Source organism: Heliangelus exortis, chromosome 2 (assembly GCF_036169615.1).
Source record: "Heliangelus exortis chromosome 2, bHelExo1.hap1, whole genome shotgun sequence".
Lineage (NCBI taxonomy): Eukaryota > Metazoa > Chordata > Aves > Apodiformes > Trochilidae > Heliangelus > Heliangelus exortis.
The window spans coordinates 67,937,810-67,948,751 of NC_092423.1; positions in this window are offsets into that span (position 1 = coordinate 67,937,810).

The window sequence follows — 10,942 nt, forward strand, 5'->3', positions numbered from 1 at the left end:
GAGGTCTACTTCCTTCCTGTTATGATTTCTGTGGCATAAATGACATATTTTACTCCCATCAGCACCAAAGACATGGCTGGTGTTTTTTCAAATGATAAGAGCATGCAATTTGTGTCAGTACTGGTTTCTCTGATTTTAATAGAGCCTCGCTTAACAATTGTTTCTTGAAAGGGTTTCATGCCAGAGCTCTGCAGCCTAAGTACCTATCTTCAAAATTTGGTTCTGCTTAGTGGTTTTGCCTACTGCTGTAAAACTGTATTAGCCTTAAAGGAATTGTAGGTTAACCAGAAACGAGAAGATATATGTTTTAAGCTGAAATACGGCTTAGCAGGGTTTGTGGAAAAAACACAGGATTCACACGAAAACCCCCATGGCCTTTTAGACAGGCATATTCATGCTGTTTACATCAGCGTTTGTCAGCAGCGAGGAGGTGGGGAAACACCACCTCCAGCAGAGAGCTGTCAGTAAAAAGTAAAGCATTTTCTCTTGCATGTTCTCAGATCGTTGTCTGTGTATGCTCGTAGGGAGGCAGAGGGTGGGAGAGAGAGGAATAGTACTTCTAAATAAAAAAAAAAAAAAGCAAAAGCCAAGTAGTTTGGAAAAAAGCATAGTATCTCTTTTCCCAGCTAGAACTATGTGTCCAGCTTAGCAAGATTTTAAAGACTGCCAAGGTGTTTTTATCTGAACTCTTATGTGGCTAGTAGGAGCCTGAGAGTTATTTGCAATCAAGTTCTTGAAAGTTTGGTTCACTCTGAAGAGATGCTGACAGGTCCCTGTGACTCGAAGCAGTTGAGAAGTAGCTGGTGTGCAGCTCATTCAAACATTTCGCTTTCAAGCTTGTAGCCAGATAGCTTGGTATCCCCTGGTTACATCCCCTGTGCCCCACAACCAGCTCCACTGCTGGGCTGCAGGTGGGAACTGCGTGACAGCCTGCAAAATGCTCGGTGCCTGTAACGTGCTGAAATGACAGTCAAGAGGGAGCTAACTTGGCTGTCTCAGAATAACACTCCTTGAACCATAGACATTGAATAAGTGATGAAAAACTGGGGTAGGATTGCAAGGGTTGCCATTGCCCTTTTGGCAGCTGGCTCAAGTGGAAAATGAAAAAGAGGCCAGGTGCCCTGGTTCTGGGATTGGATTTGTTCTTTGTTCTTTGCATTGGCACTCTGACCTGAAAGCTTATGACTGGGTGACTCTGCACAGGGTGGTATTTTACCAAAAGGACGTTGTCAAGAAAGACTAGAGCCCTTTCCATATTTTCAGTTCTTAGATAGGAATAGCTTCATGCCCAGGGAAACAATGGAGATGAAACACTGGACTTCATTTGCAAATGTGTTTTTATCGCTTCCGCAGTGCTGGCTCAGCACGGCTGTTTTAGACATCCCTGCCGGCCAGGCACAGGGCTGTGTGCTGGGAACTTCTCTGGAATCAGCCTCCCAGGCTTTGGCAATCATTTCCTGCTCCCTTCTACAGCCAGGTTATGAATTAGGTACAAATTCTGCCTCTAGAGCCAAGAGAGCAGACAGGTTTAGGTGACTTCATTTTCACAAACCGCAGGTAATGTGTGTCCTCCATGTTCCTGAGAAGTGGTTTCATCTTCAGCCCCTGGGCTTGCTCTGTTTTGGTTTCAAGACAGTCTTCTGCATTCTTGCTCTAGAACTGTCTGAAATCTGAGAATGTGTGGATTCCAGTTGGCCTGGCTAATCACCCCAGCTTTTAATCCCTTTCCTGGCCAGGCAGAAAGGATGTCCATGTTCTATGGCACAGCAGTGCCACACACAATGGGGCACCACCTTGGAAGGTGAGCATCTAGACAGCACCACAATTCATGTAGCCACGAATAGGATGTTCTTGGGTGTTGCTAGTTGGAATTCCCACCCTAGAAACCATAAAATGCTCAGCAGAATATAATTATGGCAATCATTTATGCCAATCAGACTTTCCTGAAGGAAGCTGGTATGCAGCTGATTTCAGCCCGGGCCACCACATTCAAATTATGTTTTCTCTCAAGAAGGTAATTGAATCAATTGTTTCTCACATTCTTGTTTGTTACAGCCATTCATAATTTTCTTATAAAAGTGAAGGCTGAGCATTTCCAATTCCTAGCACAGAGCATCTAGCTTCATATAAAATCACTTTTAGAGCTAGATGGCCTACCTTTTTCCTTTCAAACTTCTCCTCGGTTTCACAATTTTCTGTATCCTCAGAAACCAAAGTTATGGGTCAGGTCTTGTTCCATCTCCAATAACTCATTTTCATTTCCTTTTTTCACACATGATCAAGAGGTTTAGCCCTTTTCATGACTGTCCCCTCCCACAGAAAAAAACCCATGTGAGGAGTGGCAAGAGAGAGACTTCAAAAACAGGGTGAATGACCTCACCATGTATCTACTGTAAAGACGTCAGTCTCCAAGAAATAGGAAAGGTCAGAACTGTTTAGAGCAAGGGTTTTTTCACAAGGCAGCTGAAAAATCCAGAATGGGTCTGAAGAATTCATGCTATCCTCAACCCATCTTTTCCCCAAATATTTGGGGGCCTTCCATTCAGAGGAGTAGCTACTGTGTGACTTTTAACAGAGGTTACCATACTGAAGTCACAGTAGCTTTCGCCAGGCTTGGACTTTCCAAAAGAAAGCAGTGTAAAAAATGGCAGACATTTGCATGGGAATAGTGTAAAATCTCTTACTTCTTTTAGATGGAACACAGGGTTTTTTCTTTCAGAGCCTATCCCACCCCCAGCATAACCAAATCCTGCAAGTTTCCATTGCACCACCCCCACCCTAATCATCTTATTATTCAGAATAATCAGCCTGGATTGGTGCTGAGCTTTGCACAATGGATGGGAGAGTGGTGGACAAGGCTCCTCCGTGGGAGGGGGGGGGGGTGGCAGGAAGCTGGAGGAGCCCGGAGCTGCATCCCAGGCACTATGGGCCAGGGAGGGTTTCCATCTGCTTGGCTTCCCTGGGTGCAAATCCAGGTCACTGATACCCACATGTGAGACAGAGACAACCTGAAGGTTGACTCTGAAGTCTCACTTTCCTTTAAAACCATCATTCTACAAATAAAATGGCTTACCTACAATCCCCACACTGACATAGGCACCGTTTAAATATAGCAAGCATTGATGTCTATCTGTAAATTACAAGGAAATGAATAAATCGAGGCAACGTAAACCACAAAAAGGAAGTTTGAAATCAGCCCAGAGCTGTGATAGGTCAGCTCCTGCTGAGGGACCCTGCCGAACCTTCACCATCTACTATGGTGACAGTGAACACCATCACCAAACCCAACACACCCGTCCCAGCTGCCCAGCACGCATACCCACATGCCACAGGTTTCCAGGGAGCTGGCCCATGTCTGACTGTCCAGACCTGTGATAGGGGGTACCTGTGCCCACTGAACATGTCCAGATACACAGGGGCCCTGATGTGGGAAAGGGATGGTGCAGTGTTTCTGGAAACCTGAAAACCATGATCTCATTTCTGGGAGGTGGGGGGGGGGGTGATGTTCTTCAGCACACACAGCGGGGTTTGAAGAGAATTAATGCAGGAAGTTGGGGGAAAGGTATTCTTTTTTTTTAAAAACCTGAAGCTCATTTTCTATGCTGCTTACTATCAAGCAATCTACTAAGTGCAAGTATTTGGCAAGGTCATTTGGTTCAACCTCATTTTTATTATGAAGACCGATTTCTTTTTTCCTCTGCAAAGCTTTTATTTAAGATCGAATCATTACGTAAAAAATGAATGTTTTGCATACTGTTTGTGTGTGTGTGCAGCTAGCAAACCACCTTAACCTCTTTAAAAGTTCATTTTACACAGTTGGCCAGGTTCATTCCCATGTGAGCGAAGGAATGGTTTCTAATGATATCCTGGAAGTTGTTGTGAAAATACTGGGTTAATGTGAGGAGAGAGAGAAAGTTGAAGAGGACATGCATGAATGGGCATCTGCTGCAGGGTCTTGAGTTATATTAGGCACTTAAGTTTTTAGACTACACCTGGGAAGGTGTGTCCATCAATGCCTCCTGCCTCATTAAACCCTGGAGTCTGCACAGCAGGACACTGGAAGGGAGGCCCTGATAATTGTGCTGCTTTCCTGCCTTTCTTTCATGCAAGATCTTATGGAAGACAAGACAGACACTCCAAGGGTGCTGACAAACCCATTTCTTTTCCTTCCACATGCCTGATGCTTCCAGGATGAAGGCAACAACTCTGGTACTACCAACCCTCTCCATTGGCCGCCAGCCCAGGGATGTGGCAGGGAAGGCAGGTGACTGTGTGCAGCCTCTCCATCCAGCTTCTGCTTCCAGCCTCTCTGGCACATCCCTGAGGATGGGCTGGTGCTGAAATTAGTCTCACAGGAGGCAAGGATTATCAGCATTGCTCTTTATTGTACTGACCAAAATGTGTCTTCCTAAGGAAAAACTCTCTGTCTTTGGATGGATGAGCAGATCAGGATGGCTACAGGCACAGATGGGCAAGGAGAGGCTGAAAACATCAGTGGAGCCACAGCCAGTGATACAGCCGAGGTCATGGCAAGGCCAGGCAGACACACAAGATGATGCTGAGGGAGAGGAGAAGGTGGCCATAGAGAAGGAACTGAGAGCTCAGAGACTAGATAAGGATCAGTGTGTAGACTGAAGAACGTTTTTAAGAGGAGTGAAAGTTAGCAAGTGGTCCTGATGTGGTGAAGCCTTAGTGAAACCGGGATGTTGAATAATTCCTCTGTTCCTTAAGAAAGTCAAGCAAATCTTCCTTGACTTCAGGTAAGCATCTCCGTGCAGCTACCCACGTACTCCTGCCCAGTTCTCTCTAGCTCAACATTCAGAGCAAGAAAGCTAAAGCAATTATTTTTGCAACAAAGACAACAATTCCTGCTCAGTCAAACAGGGAACCTCATCAAGACTGCAAAGGGCTTAATGGCCAGAAAGGCTGATTTTAAGTAGTGAATAGTTCAATTCATCATTATTTTTTTTTCCAGAGGTCCAATGGTAACAGCTGCCAACACTATTCAACACTTCCTTTATGGGATGTGCCAAATACTCACACTGGCAATGCCATGACTGTGCTCCCAGCAGAAGGCATTGCTGTGAGCAACATGAGTGCAAAGAAGCACCAAGAACACATTGGATTGTTTTGAATCACCTGGTCTAGCAGGGATGGTCCTTTTTCTTCCACAAGCAGGTAGGTGACCCTGCACAGTGAGTGTCTCCATCTCTCCCAGAGCCCCTCACAGCCACTCTGCAAGCTGGGCTGGGTGAACCAGCTCTCTTTTGCTCTGTTCCATCAGCAGAGAGAAGAGGCCAAGTGCTCCAAGCATTAGGCATCTGTGCTGCATTTGAGAAGGATTCACTCTGACAATAGTCTGTGTAAAACTTCTCCACACTCACAGTCCCTGTATCTTGGGTCTTTTACAGGCATGGGGCAAGGTCCTCTACCTGGCAAGAGGGAAGGTTATCCTGCCAACAGTGTATGCAGGAAAATACTTGGTGAATTTTGACAAGGGGCAGATAAGTCCAGAGTAAACCTGTGATTAAAGGCTATCCAAAGCCATCCTTCCACTGCTGAAATAGTCCTATGTCTGTTTGTGAGATCTTTTTTTTTTATCTACTTTTAAACATACTAAAAGCAGGTGAGTTTATAGATAGACGAAAAAAAAACCATGCCGTTTATTACTTTTTATGCTGCTGCTGAAGTGAAAATTTTCCCTCAAACTATTGTGAACTGTGTTCAATTGTGTAAATGATAGTAGTAACAACAACAGCAGTAAGTATTGTTTTAATGGAAACTGAGGTGTTTGTGACACACTTACAGTCTGAGAAGATGGAATGGGGCAGGGCTGGGAGGGTGGCTCAAAATACTGATTCCACTGACTTTATGGGCTGAGATTTCACCCCTGATAGTAAAGTCTGTGTTTTTAAAAAACAGAGGTAACTTCATTTATCTGGGAGCAGGTCTGTGATGTTACTTAACTGCTGAGGACATCCCATGAACCTCACAGCCACCCGTGTTTTGATGGGCAATTTGGAACTGAGGTGAGTGGTGCGGTGGAAATATTTATCTCACCATCTGATTTTAGTCACTCCATCAAGGTGTTTGCAGAATGTAGCTGCTTTGTATAGGATAACAAAAAAGCAAGGGGCTGGCTAATTCAATTAAAAGCAAATAGCTGCAGTCTAGGTACTGACAGCATGTGGGAGGAAGTGGTGCTGTTTCCACTGTGACTGGCAGCGAGCGACTCACAAAAACAAGGTGGTTTGAGGAACACTTGCGTGTTAATGGCATTTCCCTGTTCTGTTTGTCAAGCCAGAGTGGGAATATAGAGTCAGACTTTACTGTTGAATCTGTTCTTTTACCAGAAAAGACAAGGGGCCTCCCTAGGAGGGAACAACGTTGGGCTTCCATGACATAGAGCTTGCCTGCAAAGCCCCCCCCTGTGTGTGGCAGGTACTCAAAGTCTTTGTGGGTGAAACAGAAAAAAATAAAAAAAGACTATGGCTGTGCACAGGGTAGGCTGGAGATGGTGGTTTGTCTGCCAGGAGTGCTGAGTTGCTCTTGCTCTCTTTCTCAGGGCTGTCCCATGGCCTCTTGTCCCTAAAGAAGAAGCTGGGCCATGGCATGGCTGACTCACCTCAGGCCTGTGGCAGCCATGGGCCCAGCAGCCTAGCTGTGGTGTGGGGCTGGAGTGTTTCCAGAAGTGAATCAGACTCTCTGCCTGACGGCTGCATCAGACGTGGTAGCCCAAGAGTGTGTAATAGCATCTTCCTCTGTCTCTGCTGGGTGTGTGTGTGTGTTCATCTTTCCCTCACCATGAAGCTAAAAATGCTGCCTGTAATGGCACTGGGTGCCCTGCTGGGCAGCCTGTAGGTTGCCCATTCCCTTCTGACCATTTGAGATGACATTGTGTAAGAAGAAAAATATTTCTTTATCAAAACTCACTTCAAAAGGACATTGTCCTTAAATAATTAATTCCAGACTCACAGGGGCTTCATCTTTCAGTCAGCATTTCAAGACAGAGATAGAACTGAGATGCAACCCACAGCGGGGCAGTGGCGGTGGCTGGCAGCCCTTGCCCTTCACAGGGGGCTTTGTGTTCCCAGCACATCCTCCTCTGCCTTCCCCAGGGGCTGCATCCCTCTTGCAGGAACCCAGCGGGTACCTCAGGATTGGTTGGAGCATGGGGTTGGATGATGCATGGGATTGTCAGACAGCACAGGCCCAGGGGGAGGAGTGCGATGTGGATGGGAGGGAGCACCAGGCAGCATCCTGAAGCCTGAGCCTTCCTCATCACTTACCTGCAGCAGAGAGGGGTGCTGCGAATGGTAGGCAGCAAACCCCCACACCCCTTGGGCCCCCAAGGGAGCATCACACAGGGGAGTCGAGGCTGCAGTTGCTTCTGCTACACACATGCAGAGCACCGAGTCTGTGTGTGCAAAGGAGGGAGCAGGAGCTTCTTGGCACTGAGATTTGTCCCTTATTTGATGAGGCACTGAGAGAGATCCCACACTGTAGCAGGGATTCCTCCTTTGTGCTCTGACTTACAGCTCTTGCCTTGGTCCAAAAACTAGCACCCCTGACTAGTACCAAATTCCTCACTGTACATCAGGTTCTGCCTTCTAATAGGTCTCATTTGTCCACAAATTCTTAACAGCAAAAATAAAACAAACGTGGATTGCTCGCTTCCCACCCCAGCTAATATATTTTGGCAATTTAAACAGTGGGGAGATGCTCTGGGTTAACCTCTGTCATTTCAAAGATGAATCTTAATGTCTTAAATCTGGAAAAGTTCAGGCTTGAACTAACATTACCTCTAGCCTTCCCTTTGCCCATCTTGATGGGCAACCATGTTGGTTTTGGTGATTTTTTTCTGTCTGTGCCTTGGTTCAAATTAGGCTGCGAAATCTTTGGCACAGTGCATGTGCATTTCTCCATCACTGTGCACCATAGGTCTGAGCTGTGTACAGTGCTACTCTACAAGGACTTGCCATGCTAGGAGAAGGAGACAGAAGATATGTAACAAATGCAATCAAGAAGCAGCAGCAGATCTGCTGGAAATTGGCAGTCATCCCTGCTGGCATATGGGAGAGCACAGCTCCCCCATGAGTCTTTCAGGTGTGCCCAGCTGCCAGCTGCAGGGGCATCACCAGGATACAGTTAGAGGAGGGGCAGAGAGTCTCCTGTATACAACCAGAGTTGCCTTACTACCACTGAAATGAGTGTCCAAATCCCTTGAGATTATTTCATATTAAAAAAAAATCATAACTCGAGGCTGCACTCCAAGTAAAGTTCACAAGAAGGTGTCTATGAGCTGCACGTCTGTACTGTACAGCTTTAGTCTCTCCATGGCTTTTCAGTCTCGTAGTCTCAAACCATGTCCAAAGTTGATACTTTCAGACATTTTTCTGAAATAGTTTCTATAGCCACCCTTGGGAAGGGCTTGAATGAGCTGGGTGCTGCAGAAGAGGGACCAGGAGGGACCAGTTTACTTGCAGGTAAACCCCTGTAGCCATTGACAACCAGCCATACAGAGCCAGCAGCTACTTGACTATATTTACTTATGTAAAAAAACAGTTCCTTTTGTTCTGTGGTTGGCATTAGGAACTTCACACTAGTGATTTTTTTCAAAGGAAGTAGTTGTTTTCTCTTACCCAGTTTAAATGGGGCTACCTGCCTCTCTGGCTTCCACCCCATTTTTAAAATTCTTAACACATCTGCATCCTTGTAATTCAGTACTACTGGCTAAGAGGGTATGGGGCAGTTGCCTTGTCACTCCCAGTGCTGATTTAACTTTGGATTGTGTTTCACAGACAGGAAAAAACCTCCCTGCTGTTTGCATGGCCCTATGACATTTTAAACATTTCTCCAGTCCTACGGGATGTGGAAAGCCCTTGTCCTAGACAAGGGAATGTCCCTGGCCTCACGCTCCCTAGTGCCTCATGGCTCTGTGTCCCTAGCAGTGCCTGTAGCAGTAGCATCATTCTTGGGAACTGAGCTGGATCCCTCACTGAAGAGTGTTCGTGTTTTTTCTTTCTTTGCTTTTATTTTGCCCACTGCCACCACAGGTCTGTCTGCTTTGCCTCTGCTTGTCAATAAGTCAGGGCTACTGGACAGTAATAAAAAGCAACAGTGAGTTTTGTGACATTTGGGGTTTGGTCTTTTTTTTTTTTTCCTTTTTTTTTTTTTTTTTAATTCAGTAAGGGGTGAGGGGAAAGCAAAATTTTATTACGCTTGTTCCTGCTGAAAAAAAAAGCCTCCAACAAACAAGGAAAAATAAAACAAATAGATAAAATAAAATCAAAGAACATCCACTCAAAAGTTTGGACAGTACTTCACACCAGCCAGGAAGTTGGAAATCAGGAGGCAGGCACTGGCCCAGCCCAGTGTTCCCAGTCACCTGCCTGCTCTGTGCCATGCATGGATGCAGGCGGCTCAGCAGAGGCAGTGGGATTTCCAGACACTTTCACTGCCAGAGAAGGATCATCCATAGCAAAGGCTGAGCAAGGGAGGCTTGAACTTGATGGAAGAGAGGCTTAGTGGTGGGGAGGACACCCGTTCACCCCTGCTAAGAGTGGCACTTTCAAGACTCAGCCCTGCTGATGCCATCCCTGCTGCCTGGACGTCTAGGGCTGAGCCTGGTGGCAAGCCCAGCCAAGGTTGGTCATAAAATCATAGAACAGTTTTGGTTGGAAAAGACCTTTAAGGTCATCAAATCCAACTGTTAATTTAGCATACTGCCAAGTCCACCACTAAACTCTGTCCCTAAACACCACATCTACACATCTTCTAAACACCTCCAGGCATGGCAACTCAGACACTTCCCTGGGCAGCCTGTCCCAGGGCTTGACAACACTTTCAGTGAATAATTTTGAGGCCATTTGAGGCACAGCTCGAGGCCATTTCCTCTTGTTCTATTGCTTGTGACTTGGGAGAAGAGACCAACATCCACCTCCCTACGACCTTCTTTCAAGTAGCTGTAGAGAGCAGTAGGGTCTCCCCTCAGCCTCCTTTTCTCCAGGCTGAACAATCCCAGTTCCCTCAGCTGCTCCTGTGCTCTCCTGTCATCCCTGCAGCAGCCCTGCATAGCAGTGCTGGGGAGGCTGAGCTGCCTCAGGGCTTCTCTGTGTCACCCTGAAGCTTCTGAAAACTGATGACTTACTCAGAAGCAGAACTGAGGTGCCACTTGCCTTGACTCCAGCTCTTTTTTGTGTAGTCCCCATTTCTCCTGATTTTACTGCAGCAGTTACTATATGAATCACAGCTCAGAAGTAGTGGGGAGGGGTAGGGGATAACTGAGTGCTGCTGGCCAAGCTGGAGCTGCTAGTTTGCTGCTGGATATGGAGAGTTTTCTCTGTAGGGGCTGTCTCAGAGAGCAGCCTTCATCCACCAGATAGTTGTTGGTGTATGTGTTAATGTTACCTTATATGTTGCTAATGTTACCTTAAATGAAATCTGTGTGTCTTCTTTTTCCTCGGGGATAGACCATTAGCATTTTCATTAGTGTTTTCCTTCCTGATTTTTGTTTGTTTTTTTTCCTTTGCTGTTGTTTCCTTATTTTTTTTTCTTTTTTTTTTTTTTTTTTTTTTTTCCTTTTTTTTTCTTGCAGCATAGCCAAGCTATGAAATGAGGAGTTTCTCTGCAATTTAGGACAATGTGGAGCTTTTGTGATATATGCTTGGATTAGCTTCCAGCCTTTCCAAGGGAGGTGCCTGGTGTCACCCCAAGAAGCACATCATTAGCTCAAAACCCACTCTCAAAGGGAAGGAGAGAGAGCAATGGTGGTTTGACCTTACCTTCAGGCACCTTGAAGTTGGAGGTGGCACCAGGCTGCTTTCAGTTTGTCTGTAACTCACAAGATCCTCAGACCCATCAACCAAATGTCTCGAGGAACCTCGGTGTTCCTGTTACCCTTTTCCCAGCTAGCCCCATCAGTCAGAGCTGCATTTACTTC